General features: G+C 42.3%; 1 long non-coding RNA gene and 1 other non-coding gene across 2 annotated transcripts; one reads left to right on the top strand and one right to left on the bottom strand.

The window, feature by feature from the left end:
• Positions 1-910: 910 nt before the first annotated feature.
• On the top strand, positions 911-14,210 carry LOC143442750 (uncharacterized). The gene is made up of 2 exons (XR_013111191.1): positions 911-1,171; positions 12,871-14,210. It is a non-coding gene; the product is annotated as an uncharacterized LOC143442750 (long non-coding RNA).
• On the bottom strand, positions 12,230-12,332 carry LOC117712117 (U6 spliceosomal RNA). Its single transcript, XR_004607193.1, has one exon. It is a non-coding gene; the product is annotated as a U6 spliceosomal RNA (small nuclear RNA).
• Positions 14,211-15,000: the final 790 nt, after the last annotated feature.

Here is a 15,000-nt window from a genome sequence, read left to right as displayed (position 1 = left end):
ATATAAAATACAAGGCATGAATATGAACAGATGGAAAGCGAATATTCAAAATAAGTGGGTTTTAGACAGCATATTAGTTATTCTTCTCCCTATTGTGACATGTTTGACAGAAGCAGCTGAAGAAAAAAACAGATTATTTGAGCTGATGATATAAGGTGATGATATACCCTCGCTTTAAGTTGCGGCTAGCTGGCTCAGGTAAGAATACAGCAAGACACACAGCAGAGCTGCAGATGCTGGCCCCACCTTAGGACCCCCTCCAACACTCCTGTCACAACAACATGAAGCTCATTGCATTTTGCTCTGTGAGAAGTATACACACATTATACACATACGTGATTCACAGTGGGAAAAAGTGAAGGGCAGTCGCAGGCAAGCCTGGAACAGAGGCACACATCGCTGGGAACTATAGAAAGAATCCATGAATAGTTTTAAGGTTCATTGATCATTAACAAAGAAATGAAATGCAATATGCAGGTGAGCTTGTATGTGGCTAGTGCCTGTGGGGGAAGAAATCTGAAGGTTTAACTCAGGACTGCAGAAGAACTAGAGGAGCTGACAGAAGAGATGAGACCACACAGCCCAGCCAGAACTTTCATACACTCTGCTGTGTTACAAGGAGGAAAATGGAGTGATTTTTATTTCTGAAAGGAAAGGGTTAATAAAGGGACAACTCAAGAAGGACTTTGGCCCATCAGTTCTCTGCAGCAGTTGTCATTACTGACTTCCTAGTTCCACCCACACCTTTCACCTCTTGTGGGAAGATTTCTCTGATCTGACAGGCTCTGCTTCTGCCTGCAGCCCACTCTTTGCCAAGTTACAATTCACCTCCCCGACTCTGGGTGGGGCAATCCTTTCTTATGGCGCCAGATTGTAACTAGAGTGTGTTTATCTCTGCTTAGCTCTTTCTTCCTTTATTTGCTTCCTTTAAGCCTTCATGGGTTTCTCCTCAAGACACTCCCCCTGTGAATCAAGCCTACAGGCATTCCTATCTCAAGATATGCTCTTAAGGAACCCACATTTAGATAGGCAGGTGTGGAGCTGGGGCTGTAGTTCCTGACTCTTCTTGCAAAGGACCTGACTTTGGTTCCTATCACCCACATGGCTGCTCACAATTGCCTGTAACTCCACTTCCAGAAGATCCAACACCCTCTTCTCCTCTGTTTAAAAGGTACCTTTTCTTTTCAATGTTGGAGATGGAAGCCAAGGCTAGCCAAATGCTCTGCCAGTGAGCTATACTCCTGTCCCTATTTTAAATGTCAGTTAGAACTAGTTTCCAGGCCATAGGTCACTGCTATTGAATCATGAAACCAGGATAGTGATTTTAATCTATATTTCTGAAAGACTATAAGCCAACACCAGAGGGACAGTTCTACCCCTGTGAGACAGGCAAGGAAGGAAGCAGGTACTGGATACTTTCACTTGTACATATTAGAAAACCTGACTCAGTCTTGCTTAAATAATAAATGGGATTTATTGGCTCATATAACTGAGAAATGCAAAGGAGAAATATGGTTTCAGGCTTTGCTTTATCCAAGTGACTCTGTATTTTTGCCCCTTGGCCTAGCCTTCTGTAATGTTTACTTTATCTAAGTCTGACTTCCCCATGTAATTCCAAGAAGGCTGCTGGGAGCTCCCAAAGCCACTGGTAATCTCTGATTCACATCTGGCAAGAAAAACAGATTATGCCCTTGGGATAGCCAAATATCTGGTTTCACGAAGGTTGGAAAAACTTGGGTCTCAAGCTTACCCATGAAGCAATCACTGTGACCAGGGAGAAGACATGTAACCTAGGCTTAGGACTTAAGGTCTTTGCTGGGGTCAGGGATGGTGTCTGATTCCCATAAACCATTTCCACAGTGGAAATCAAGGGTGTGGCAAGGAAACCTCGGGGAACAGAATTTGAGGAAGCCACCCATAAACACTGACCTGCAGAACATCTTACTCATGTAATATCTACCAGGGTGTCTTTCAAGGATTGGTGGTCATGTGACTGAATACTGGACAGAAGTGGAGCAATGCAGGGAAGTAAACAATACCGACAAAGTGCTAATAGCCAGAACCTGCACAGCAATTTAGTTTACAATATAAATTTCATACAGTTTATCTTACAATTTAAAAGAAAATGTGTCCTGTTCTTGGCTATTCAGCATCTGAGCTCCTCCCACACTGGGGCAACACTTAGGAGTCTTAGGCAGGACCTTCTGCTACTCCTCATGCTGAAAAGGCCAGGTTTGCTCTGCCTGCTCAGGTCAGAATAGCCTATATTTTACCGAGCAGGTGACCCTGGAGTATACAGGTTTAACATTGGGAGCTGGTGACATATAGAAGCAGGGACTGTGGCTAACTCTAGCCTGTGGTGGAATGGAGAAGGCAAAAGCTCTGTTTCTGAAGCAACATGGAAAACAGGACACTTGGCTTCCAGAGCCAGAGGTGATGGCAGGACAAGCCGCAGCAGATGGCACCCGGTGACTATAGTTGCTTAAGTTCTGCCACTCAGTGGTTCTTATCTGTGTATAATCTGTTGATTGGCCGACATTCTGGCAAATCTATGAATGAGTCAGTGTCTTTTTACTCTTGTATTTATTTTTAGCTGAATGTACTCATGAGCTGTCACGGTTTAGGTCATAAATAGTATCCCATGTGCTAAGGCTTGGTCACCAGGCTGAATCTCTGCTGGGAGCTGACAGAATCTTTAGGAGGAGGGACTTAGTGGAAGAAAGTTAGGTCACTGAGGCCTTGCCTTTGAAGAGGGATATGGAGACACTGGCCTCTTCCTCTCTTGTCTCCTAGCAGTCAGGAGCTGAACAGATGACCTCTGCCATATATATGTTCCCCTTATTACAAACTGCACCATGGCTGGCCCAGAGCAAGAGGCCGGTCAACAGGAGACTGAAACTGTGAGCCTAAATAAGGCAAACATTTCTCCCTCTAGGCCGATTTAACCTAAGTTGTTTGTTACAGCAATGGAAAGTTAATTAACACATGCATAAAGTTTTCTTTCTTCCCCCCCTTTTCTTTCCTTTCTCTGTGAAGCCTTCTCTTCAGGGACAATTTGGACCTCTAGATATATACGGTGTTGTGGTGTTTTCCAGGCCAAGTAAATAGTGAATGATTCTTCACAGATGGTCGGTCACGGGCCACTTACGGAAAAACCAATTTTACTTACTATTTTTCTTTGGCCAGTGACAAATCTGTGCACACCAGGCAATTGCTTTATCAGTGCCACGTCTCAGCTAGCCATTATCCTGGTAAGGAGTGCATGTTCAACCAGAACTTCTTTCTTAGGGCTGCAACTTATTGAAACAGAACCCCTGGGAGGGCTGAATTATTCTCATCTTTCAGGTGAGAGAGTGTGCAGGTTTTAAAAGCATCATGTCTGTCACCTTCTCTGGAGACTTCAAACACTGCCTTTTTTTTTCCATCTGTATTACTCAAAGTTACAAGTTACTAGGACAGGATCCTTCACTTCCAAAATCACCCTTTCCTCCCCAAATCTGTCTAGTGCCTAAAAGGCACCATTAGAAAAAAGGCTCCAGCATTCTAATCCCTTTTAATTCATTTAAAAAATGCAAATGAAAGCCAGGCTCTGTGGCATACATCTTTTATCCCAGTACTGCAAAGGCAGGCAGATCTCTCTGAGTTCAAGGCCAGCCTAATGTACAAAGTGAGTTCCAGGGCAGCCAGGGCTATTACACAGAAAAAAAATCTGTCTTTAAAAACAAAACAAACAAAAAGCATTTAATGAGTTGGACAGATGGCTCAGCAGTTAGACTGTTTGCTACTCTTGAGGTTCAGTTCCCAGCACTCAGATGGCAGCTCACAACTGCCAATAATTCCTGCTCCAAGGGGTTTGACATCCTCTCTTGGTCTCCAAGGGCAACAAGCAAGCACATGATGCACACATATACATGGGCATGAAACATGCACATACATAAAATAAATCAATCTAAAAAAAAAGTCTTTAAAAAGCAAATACTCCGGGAGGCTTGAGAATGTGACAGCTGAAGTTTAGGGATAGGGTAGAGTTGGGTGACCTTTTCACAGGGAAATGTAACATAGAGCTCCTTACTCCACATAGGGCGCCACCAACAGACAGGGATAAAGATCCCCCCTGAGTCAGGTTTACTTACAAAGCATGGATGAGGAGTTCCTGGCAGTATCTCGGGTACCCTTAAAAAGTCTCAGCCCTGTAAGGTTAATGACTTCCCCAATGAGGCATAGATGGAATCCCTCTTACAGGCAATCTTCCGTACTTAAAAAAATACAAGAACCTTTGAGACCATGAGGACAGCATTTCTTAAAGTCTTTTGACTCTGAGGTGAGGTTCTGACCCAAGAGAAGATTTGATGGGCTGCTTAGGAGCTAGATCCCTGGAAGCAGACTTCAGGGAGAAAGCACAGAACAAGGAGGGTACTAAAAGGGAAGGAGCTTGGTTGCCATGGATACTGGTACATGTGGCTGGGGCAAGAAAAGCAGAACTCTGACATTTCTAAAGTGGGTTATTGTCTTGGATGCTTGTCAGGATTCTCTAGAGTCACAGAACGTATGGATAGTCTCTATATAGTATGGGAATTTGTTATGATGACTTGCAGTCTGCAGTCCAACTCCCCCACAATGGGCAGCTGTGACTGGGAAGTCCAAGGATCTAGTAGTTGCTCAGTCCCACAAGGCAAGCAGATCCAACAGATGTGCTGTCAAGTAAATGAAAGCAGGCGAAGAAGAACAAATCTTCCTTTTTCCAATGCCCTTATGCAGGTCTCAGCAGAAGGTATGGCCCAGATTAAAGGTGTGCACCACCACTTCTGGATCTGGGACTTGTTTTGTCCCAGGCTGACCTTGATCTCAGAGATCTCCTTGCCTTAGTCTCCCAGGATTCATAGCCACTATGCCTCAAGATCTCCATACTAAGATCCAGGTCAGAAACTTGTGTCTCCCAGCCTCAAGATCTGGATCATAGGTGAGTCTTCTAGTTCTGGATTGTAGTTCATTCCAGATATAGTCAAGTTGGCAACCAGGAATAGTCATTACAGCTGCCTACCATCTAGAAAAAAGTGTAGAATTCTATGTAAGGAAACCTCAGAGAAGACTAGAATTCTGCTAAGTGTTGGTGGTCATCCTGGTTATACATACATTATATACATTATATATACATACATTAGAATTAACCAATGTAATTACAAACCAAACCAGGTTCAGTGGCAGGTGGAGACTGACAGCTCAATGGTTCAGTAGTCCTCCTTATTCTTGAGAGATAGATCCTAAATCTCCTGGTAGGTGCTTAAAACCATAGATAAGATCCAGGATCCCCCTGCCTCAGTCTCTTTCAACACTGGAGTTGTAAATATACACTGCTGTAGATGTATGCTCTTGCATGGGTACTGGGATCTAAACTCAAGGTCTCATGTTTGCATGACAAGCACTTTATCCACTGAGCCATCTCCCCAGCCTAGCATTTGGATGCTTTTTTTGTTTTCCTTCCCTCACTAAAGTATTTTCCTAGTGTCCCTACTCCCGTGCTCTGAGACTACTATTAAATAAAAGTTACTTGAACCCAACACTGGGATACTGTAGCAGCAGATCTGATAACCTGGGTAGCCATCGACTGATTCACAGGTAGGTAACATATACCTTGTGGAAACTGGACAAAGGATAATTCATGTCTCATGCTGGTTGGATCAGGACAGCGTAGGATTCCAACATATTTGTCAGAATGGCATGTGATTTAAAACATGTTAATAAATTTAATTATTCCTATCCCTGTCTAGCTTCAAATGAATGAGACTTGGATTACGATTTGTTTACTTGTTTAGCTTTTGTGCAATTACTGGGGAGCTAGCACTAATCTAATTTTCTAGACTGGCTATTTCCCCAGCTGTGCTCCCCAAATACTTGCTGTTTGAGTCTTCCCAGATTATTTCTGCTTCACCACCAGCTTGTCCTCAGAGTCCATTTCACTCTGGCACATGCTGCTGTTCACTCACATCTAATGGCGACCTCCTGTTCTCTCTGTCTTCTTCCTCCTCTGTGCTCCTTCTCTCCTTTTCTCTCCTTCTCTCCTTCTTTCCTTCTCTCCTTCTCTCGTGGGCCCTACCTGCAACACCAGCCTGGTCACCCAAGCCCTGCCTCCTTCTAGTCTCCCCAGTAATTGGCTGCTACCAGTTTTATTTAACCAATAGTTTTAAATTGGGGAGCAAGGTTTATACAACAAAGGCTGTTATACATGGGAATTTGCTTCTGGTGGGGCAACCAGACCTTGGGGTACAGAATTTAGCATTTAAATACATAGCAACACCAGACCAACCCCCAACAGTTCACTATGGTAACTGAAACTACTGAAAATAACTACTAAGTGGGCTTTCCTTTTAGGATGCTAAAACTCTCTAGAGCTCTGCAGAGCCAGTGGTAGTGTACTGAATGCTATTTGATCATGTGCTTTTAAATGGTTGACCCTGCAGAGCATGGTGCCATCTCACTGGCCTCAGAGCTGATTTCCTGATGTAACTACAGTGGATATTCACCACACTTAGTTCTACAGCTTTTATAGGTGTGGATATGGATTTCTCTTATATGTGACTCTGCTGTTAGAACTCAGTACAACTAGGTTAGAGCTTCAGTTGTATTTTATATTTATCTTATAGGTTTGCCAGAGACTGCCCCTAGATTGTAGCAACAAATTCAAATGGTACCAAGTGGCATTTTTTTTTCTTGCCCAGATACAATAAAGCATACCCAGGATCAAAGACATTTTCCAACTAAAAGATGACAAGAAATCAGAACTGTGTTCTGTTGCATATACAGCCCAGAGAAAAACTCACAAGCCCTTAAACACACACACACACACACACACACCAAGATATAAAAATTAATTAATTAAAAGTTCAGTTAATAACACTATTACTTCCCACAGCCAATAATATCAGCAGCCTCCAACATTAATGAAAATGCTTGCTGAGATCCAGCTGGCATAAGCACATTCATACCCAGCCAGCTGGACTCTGTCTCAAGAGGACAAGCTGAAGCACCAGAAGGTGAAGAAATTGATGCTATTTATAGGAACAATCTGCAGCCACCTCTGTCACAGGTCTGGGAGAAAAGTGATGCACAGAGATTCGGAGAAAGCAGCTACCCAGCTTCCGCAAGCCAGCACGAGAGCCAGAGCAGGGCCAGAGGCTTGCAAATGTACTTCATAGGAAGTAATTACTACCTCATTGCTCATTACATATGGGAAATCCTCAAAGAAATTCCTCAAAGAGAGGAAAGAAAAGATGATGAATCCAGATAAAAAATTAGGGAAACTGGTGCAACCAAAGATAAGACAAGATTGGCAGAGATTGCAGCAAATTTCCAGAGGCAGCTGAGATACTAAAAGCCAAGGCTCCAACGTGGCTTCCCACACTGCTCCCTACCCCTTGTCCTTATCATTTTCTTGGTCCTTAGTTGTACCGTGCAAGGTCTCCCCTCCACAGAGAAGCTAACCCAACAGATCTTGGTTAAGCAAGGTCTCTATTTGGGCATATGGAAGTGAAGAGCACACGGGTCAGATTAATTAGAACCTTGGAGGCTTTCACTGTCTTAGGGCTCCTTTGCTGTGAAGAGACGCCATGACCAAGGCAGCTCTTACAACAAAAGGAGAACAAATAATTGAGGCTGGCTTAGAGTTTCAGAGGTTCCGTCCATTATTATCATGGTGGGAAGCATGGCATTGTGCAGGCAGACATGGTGCTGGAGGAACCAAGAGATCTGAAGGCAGCTAGGAGGAGACTGGATTCCACACTGGACAGAGCTTGAGCATAGAATATAGCAGTAGTTTCTACTACCCTGCATTAAGCTCTGGGTGGACCATGTTACCAGCCACCATCCTGGTTCCCTTGGATCTGTGGATGAAACACACACACACACACACACACACACACACACACAGAGAGAGAGAGAGAGAGAGAGAGAGAGAGAGAGAGAGAGCGCTCATGCCTTATGGCTCAGCAGCTGGGCTTTTCTAAGCCTCCCTCAGCTAATGTGGTTCAGTGGCTGGGCTTTTCTAATCATCCTGCCTCTAGCAGGCCTTTTTCCTTTACTCCTTGCTCAACACTCTAAATCCACCCTTAGTTTAGTCACCCAGTTACCTTCTTGCTCAACACCCTACATCTGCCCTCAGCTTAGTCTCATTTCTAATCTCCCGCCTGGGAAGTGGCCAATGGTCATTCCACCCGAGATCTCACATCTGACTCTGTCTCCCTCCAAAGCATGGAGATTTCCCTTTCCTCCTACTGCTTCTAGCCTGCCTTTGGGAATGTGAAAGTCCCGCCACTTCTGCCCAACCATTAGCTGCTGGCATCTTTATTGATCAATCAAGAACCAATTAGGCAGCAGGACCTTCAGTAGTCACATGCAAATTCCTGATCAAAGCATCAGAACCACCCCCTACACCGGCAGAGTTGAGCAGAGGAATTGTCAAAGTCCTCCCCAGCAGTGACACAATTTCTCCAACAAGGCCACAACTAATATTGCCCCTTCCTGTGGACCAAGCATTTAAACACATAAATATGTGGGAGCCATACCTATTCAATCTACCACAAACACCATAAAGAAAGATGAAGGTATCTCTTCTCACCTCCCCCAAAAAGCTTGATAAACTGTTATTTTGAGAATGACATGAACTCTTACCTATATGCTAAAATTAAAATAACTTCCTTCTACATTACGAATTGAAATTTTACTAACTAAAAATGGACATTCCTGTCACTCTTATGTTTCTCCCTTAAGGGATGACGGGGTGCAGACATTTTCCCTCCTTTAAAAAAGTTCCTAGAGCTGAGGGTGATGGTGCACACCTGTAAACCTGGCACTCAGGAGGCTGAGACAGAAGGTTCAAGAGTTCAAGACCAGCCTATGCAACATATTATACCCTTGTTTCAAGTGGTAAATTTGGGTGACTCTTTTTTCTAATCATAAATGCTGTTCTTCTCTTTCTCAATTTCTGGTAGCCACCATGATTGTCGATGAATAGAGGTAGCAATAGAAGATGGAATTACTTTTTCTAAAGGGGATGGTTTACTGGCTAACAAAAATCACTGGACTACTTTATAAGGATGCTCCAAGACGTCTGGTATTGTTTCAAGAATGGAAAAGGTTTTGAGAGCATTAAATGATCAGAGATCAGATGAGCATAGGTTGAATCACAAAATGTAATTCAACTGGGAGAATGCTTGTGCAACATACATGAAACCCTGGGTTTGAGCCCCAACACTGCATAAATCCAGGCATGGTGATGGATGTAGAAGCACGAGCATCAGATGTTCAAGATCACCCTTGACTACATAGTGAGTTCAGCATTAGCCTTGCCTATCTGAGATTCTCTCACCAAAAAAGGCGATGCCTGGAGAGAAGGCTTCATAGTTGTAACATGTACTACTCAGAACTTCTATTTGGAGAATATAGTGCTGTTGCAGAAGTCCCAAGTGCAGTTCTCAGCAACCATGTCAAGTTCACAGCTACCTGTAACACCAACTCTTGGGAATCCAACGCCTTTGACTTCTGTGGGCATGTATATATACAGGCACACACATAATTTTAAAAATAAATATTTTTAAACTTTTTTAGCCTCTCTTCTGACCTCCCATGCCACCAGGCACACACACAATGCACATACATGCATGCAGGCACAACACTCATACCTAAAAAATAAAATATGTACACCTAAAGAAACAGACCTACAAGAGTGTTTGGGGCTGTAGCTCAGTAGTAAAACATATGTTTAAGTTTATTTGTAATATTCTTCACCTGGAAGCCGACACAATGAGACTGAGTTTTTAAAATGGTGTTCAACAAAGAGTGAATTATAACCATGAAGCTGAATCTAAAAAAAAAAACATTAAACTGAGTCCAAGAAGCCAGACACAAGCAAGTATGTACATGCTGGTGTAATTCCACTTGTATCGAGTTAACAAGATAACTTATCCATGGTATAAAAGTCAGAACAAAGATAGGGCTGGAGAGATGGCTCAGTGGTTAAGAACACTGACTGCTCTTCCAGAGGTCCTGAGTTCAATTCCCAGCAACCACATGGTGGCTCACAACCATCTGTAATGGGATCTGACAGCCTCTTCTGGTGTGTCTGAAGTCAATGACAGAATACTCAACACATGTAAAATAAAAAAAATATTCTTTAAAAAAAAAGTCAGGGCAGTGGTTGTTTAGGAGGGGACATTGACTGAAAACAGGCACAAGGAGCTTCCCAGGATAATTTAGATATATTGTAGTGTAATTTGGGTGACAGTTACATTGATCAATATATGTGTGCTATGTGTCAAAGCTCATCGGAGTGTTCATGTGTTTGTTTTAGTTGGGCATGGCAACACAGGCCTGTGATATAACCTGGGAAGTTAGAGACAGGAAGCTTAGGAGCTCAAGTCCAGCCTTGGCTACCTCAAACCTTGTCTCAAAAAAACTAAAAACAAGAAGAAAGAAATCCATACATTTGATTGTATATAAATTATTGTTCAGTTTTAAAAGAATATCTATGCATCTGGGTTTATTGCATGATTATTCTCAATAGTAAAAAGACAGGGACAACACAATGTGTTTGATACAAACAGTGGGGCATTAGCCCTAAAAGAGAAGACAATTCTAGCATATGTTCCTACAGGGATCAACCTGAGGGGTGTTTACTCTAAGTAAAATAATTTAGTCATATCCCAGAACATGGCATCCATCTGGAGTAGTTAAATTCACAGAGGTGGGGAGTCTGGGGAGTGGAGGCCAGGAGGAGGGGGAAGTTGTTTAGCAGGAATAAACTTTCAATTTTGCATGATAAGAAACTGGGAAGTGAGTGGTAGGGAGGTTTGTACAACAAGGTACACATACTTATGTCAGATGTCACCGATCCATATACTTAAACATAGTTGGAAAGGTAAAGTCTAAATTGTATGTGTTTTAACCACACTGGAAAAGGTTCTAAAACTCAGCTGCCCAGGGCAAAGGTGATTTTGGACTTTGCTGCATGAGGACCCAGAAGCACCCTGACAAATGTCTACTACCTATGTTTCAAGGTCTTTTATACTAAAAATTTATGGAGGACATAGCCTCAAAATAAATTCAGCTCCTTTCCTAATAATTACACCTGGTGTAATAGCTATTTTGGTTGTCAACTGGACTATATCTGGAATAACTAAAATTCAAAAATGAATGGGCACACCTGTGAGGGATTTTTGCTTAATTTAATCATTTGAAGTGAGATCCACTTCTAACTGGATCTTTGAGGTGGGAAGACACACCTTCAACCCATATTCTTTTGAATCGGGAAGACTACCTCTAATCTGAGACACACCTTTTTCTGGAAGCCTATAGAAAGGACATAGAAGAAGGCAGCCTTGCTTTTGTCCTCCCCAGTGAGCCCATCCCTTCACTGGCATTACAGCTTTGCTTTAGATTTCATAATATTCTAAAGACCAGCTGAAACATCCAGCTTCGTGGACTGAGTGAACAGCTGATGGATTCTTGGATTATCTGTTCATAGGCAGCCATTGTTGGATTGGCTAGACCACAACCTGTAAATAATTCTAATAAATTCCATCTACCTATCTATCTATCTATCTATCTATCTATCTATAGATATAGATGTGTGTACATGTATATACATATATGGAATTTATATATAAACTGTATATGAATGTGTAGCATATATAAATAATAATATAGAATGTTATGTAAACTATATATAAATACATTATAAAATAATATATAATAATATATAAATTATATCATATATACATATATATATATATATAAATTATATCATATATATATATATATGGAGAAACTCAGACTGTGGACTCCCCATCCTCCCTGCCTTCTCCCAGCCAGTGTAACAGCAGTGCCTGGGCACCCTGTCAGAGGAGAAACAGAACATGGGACCACATAATCCCAGCATTTTAGACGCTAAAGCAGGAGAATTGAGAATTCAAAGCTAGCCTGGGCTACATAACAAGATACTATCTGAAAAACAGAATTCTTTGTAAAATACAACTGATGAATCTCTTGCTTTGTGTAGCTTTGCTGAACTTATTCTAGACTTTTAGTGGATACCTTGAGCTTGTCTATTTAAAGATGAGACCATGTTATCAACAAATAGAGGAAGTTATAGCTTTTTTTCTTATTTGGATGGCTTGTATTCATTTCTTTTTCTTCATTTAGGTATCCTGACTGATGGGCAGGCCACCACACCTAGCTTTTAAATATGAAACGCTTCACAAACTTGCAAGTCATCCTTGCAAGAGGACGTGATAATCTCTGTCTTGTTCCAACTTTAGTATATGAGCTGCCAAAGAGAGCCCTTGTTCCTTCTTCTAAGGAAAAGGCTTCAGTCTTTCACCATTAAATACAATATTAATATAGTTATGATGTTTTAATAAACCACTATATAGGTATGAATTCTTTTAAGGGTTTGTTGTTGTTCAATTTTATGACAACTAACACTATGTTACTGTGTAGGTAACAATGGAAATGCAAAGTTAATCTTTTCTTAGCCACAAGAAACAGACACCAGCCAAGCTTATTTAAGGAGAGACAGAATTTACTAAAGGGATCTTACTGAGGAAGATAGAGTAGCAGGCTCTGAGAACTCGAAGAACAAGAGGACCCTTGCAGCAACAAGGATCGTTATCTACATGATGTCATAAATCTGAATCAGACAGAAAGTTCTGTGATTTGCTTGGAAGAGGGGTGCCTGTGTTACTGGGGTATTATGCTGCAGAAAATGAAGTTGCCTCTGGGAATGGGTGTTTCTGTCAACACGGCTGCCAGTGACACCATAATTAATCCTCCTCTTTTTTCTTTTCTTTTTTTTTTTTCTTCATTGCTGTGAATTGAAAGCTGGAAGGGCTGAGGGTGTAGCTCAGCGGACAAATGATTGCCTAAGCTCCAATTCAGCACTGCCAATCAAAGCAACAGAACAACAGACCTCTATTCTGGAATTACAGGTGTACATGCTGGGCTCACTGTTGGCTGAGTACAGTAAGACCTTTGTATAACTGTTGTATGGAACTCAAGGTTGGGATTTGGTAATGCACTTTGGGTGCATTTGGCAATTATAATTAAGAATATCCCTTTGGGCTATAATGGCAGTTAAAACCCATTTTTAGAAATTACCTGAAATGAGAAGTGTATATGTGAATTACACTTGGTAAGCCTCACAAATTGGTAAGCCACTATGTTTTGAAAATAGCAGATGCTTTTCAATTATAAGAAAAACAAACAGCTTATGACCTTTAAAAACTCAAAATTGTAAATAAAAAACCAGAGTGTGTATATAGCTCAGTCATAGAATACTAGCTTAGATTATTAGAGGCCTTGGGTTTGCTCCCCAGTACTAGGGGTAGGGAAGGGAGTTCACTTTTTATTTCCTTTAAATTTCATACTAATATATATTTGTATCTGTTTTATAATATATGTCTAGTTATCCAGGAACATGACTACAAAATATATAAATATGCTAGAGATTTGTGCTCAAGCAGTTTTATGAATACAGTTTGCTTCCAGGAGAACTTGAAGACCTCAGCCTCAGAATGGCTCTGGGTCTCTATATGAGAGGAGAGAAGACAGGAGGACGAGGACGGGTGGATGGGGACCAGACACTGCGTCAGCAGCAGCGTTCCAGGTCCCCAGTAAGAAGAGGCTGAGTTGGGGTAATGTCAGAGAAGGAACAAGTCCCAGGGGTTGTGGTAAAGAGAAGAAAAAAGCGTTGACAACTGGTAACACATTGAGCTAAGGAATGCTGCAGGAGCAACTACTGGACTGAGAGGCAGAAAAAGTCAGGAGATGGAAAAGCAGTGACTTTTGCTTTAACTAGGTGGAACAAAGTGCCTTTGGGAACATCCAATGATTGAGAAAGAGAAACCGGATGGCTGCTAAACAGCCCGGTACTATAAAGAACATACTATCATAGGAAACTACAAATCTGACTTCTTAAAACATGGACTCTCCTCTGGGCATGGTGGCACAGCCTTTAAATCCCAGCACTAGGGAGGCAGAGAGGGAGGCAGATATCTAAGTCTGAGGCTAGCCTGGTCTACAGGGTGAAATCTGAGACATCGAGGGCTACACAGAGAAACTCTGTCTCAAAAACAAAACAAAGACAAACAACAACAAAATTTTATCCTACAGATTGTTTATTATAATTCTTGGAAAATAAATGGGCTTCTATTTCACTGTTACTCAGCTGAGGGTCCCATGACACTTCACCTTATTCCTCCTCCCACGAGGGAAGGCAAACAGTCTCTATGCCCACTGAAAGGTTAGCATCATGCTATCTCTGTGTAGTGAAACCTCTGTACAGAGGACGGGCAGAACAATGATGCGGTCCTGAGCCCACTATCGCATCATAAAGAGTGGGTTATAAAGATAACCCAGCACTCTGAAAGCCCATTGCCATCTGGTCCAAGCAAGTGTCACGTGATCACAGAAGGCTGAAACTAAAAAGATACCGAAGTCAAACATCAGCGACGTCTAATACAGCACGAAAAGACTCCTTCCACTTACATCCATTGATTCCTCCACAGATCAGTGTTGGATACAGTTGCACGGAGAACAGGCACTAACTTAGCTCTCCACAATACCCAGTCATTCTCTCCAAGTCATTCCCATCTCTGTCCTGGAGCTCTTCCATGGGAACATTCAGCTCTTCCTGTATGTTTCCTACTCTGGTGAACTTAATGAGACTGGCTCAAGATGCTGGTGCCCTCCCAGGGTCAGGAAGAACTAGACTTTGCTGTCGCCTGTGGCACCCACTGGATCCCTGGGACCAAGAGGCCCTAGGACAGCACGTGACTGTAGCCACAGCTGTTGTCTCTCTATCCACGCGTGGATGCTGGAGGAAGCCCTGGCTGAGCAAATCACCTCCAGCCTAGCACAATCTTCTGCCGGAAGGAAATGTATCTTGCGTCATAAACATCCTGCCCTACTAAGGAGTTTAGCACCACCATCCATGTTCCTTACCCATTTCAA

The sequence above is a fragment of the Arvicanthis niloticus genome, chromosome 6 (genome assembly GCF_011762505.2).
Source record: "Arvicanthis niloticus isolate mArvNil1 chromosome 6, mArvNil1.pat.X, whole genome shotgun sequence".
NCBI classification, from domain to species: Eukaryota; Metazoa; Chordata; class Mammalia; order Rodentia; family Muridae; genus Arvicanthis; species Arvicanthis niloticus.
The sequence above is the reverse complement of the archived record's forward strand: the minus strand, read 5'-3'. Positions and strand labels throughout refer to the sequence as shown.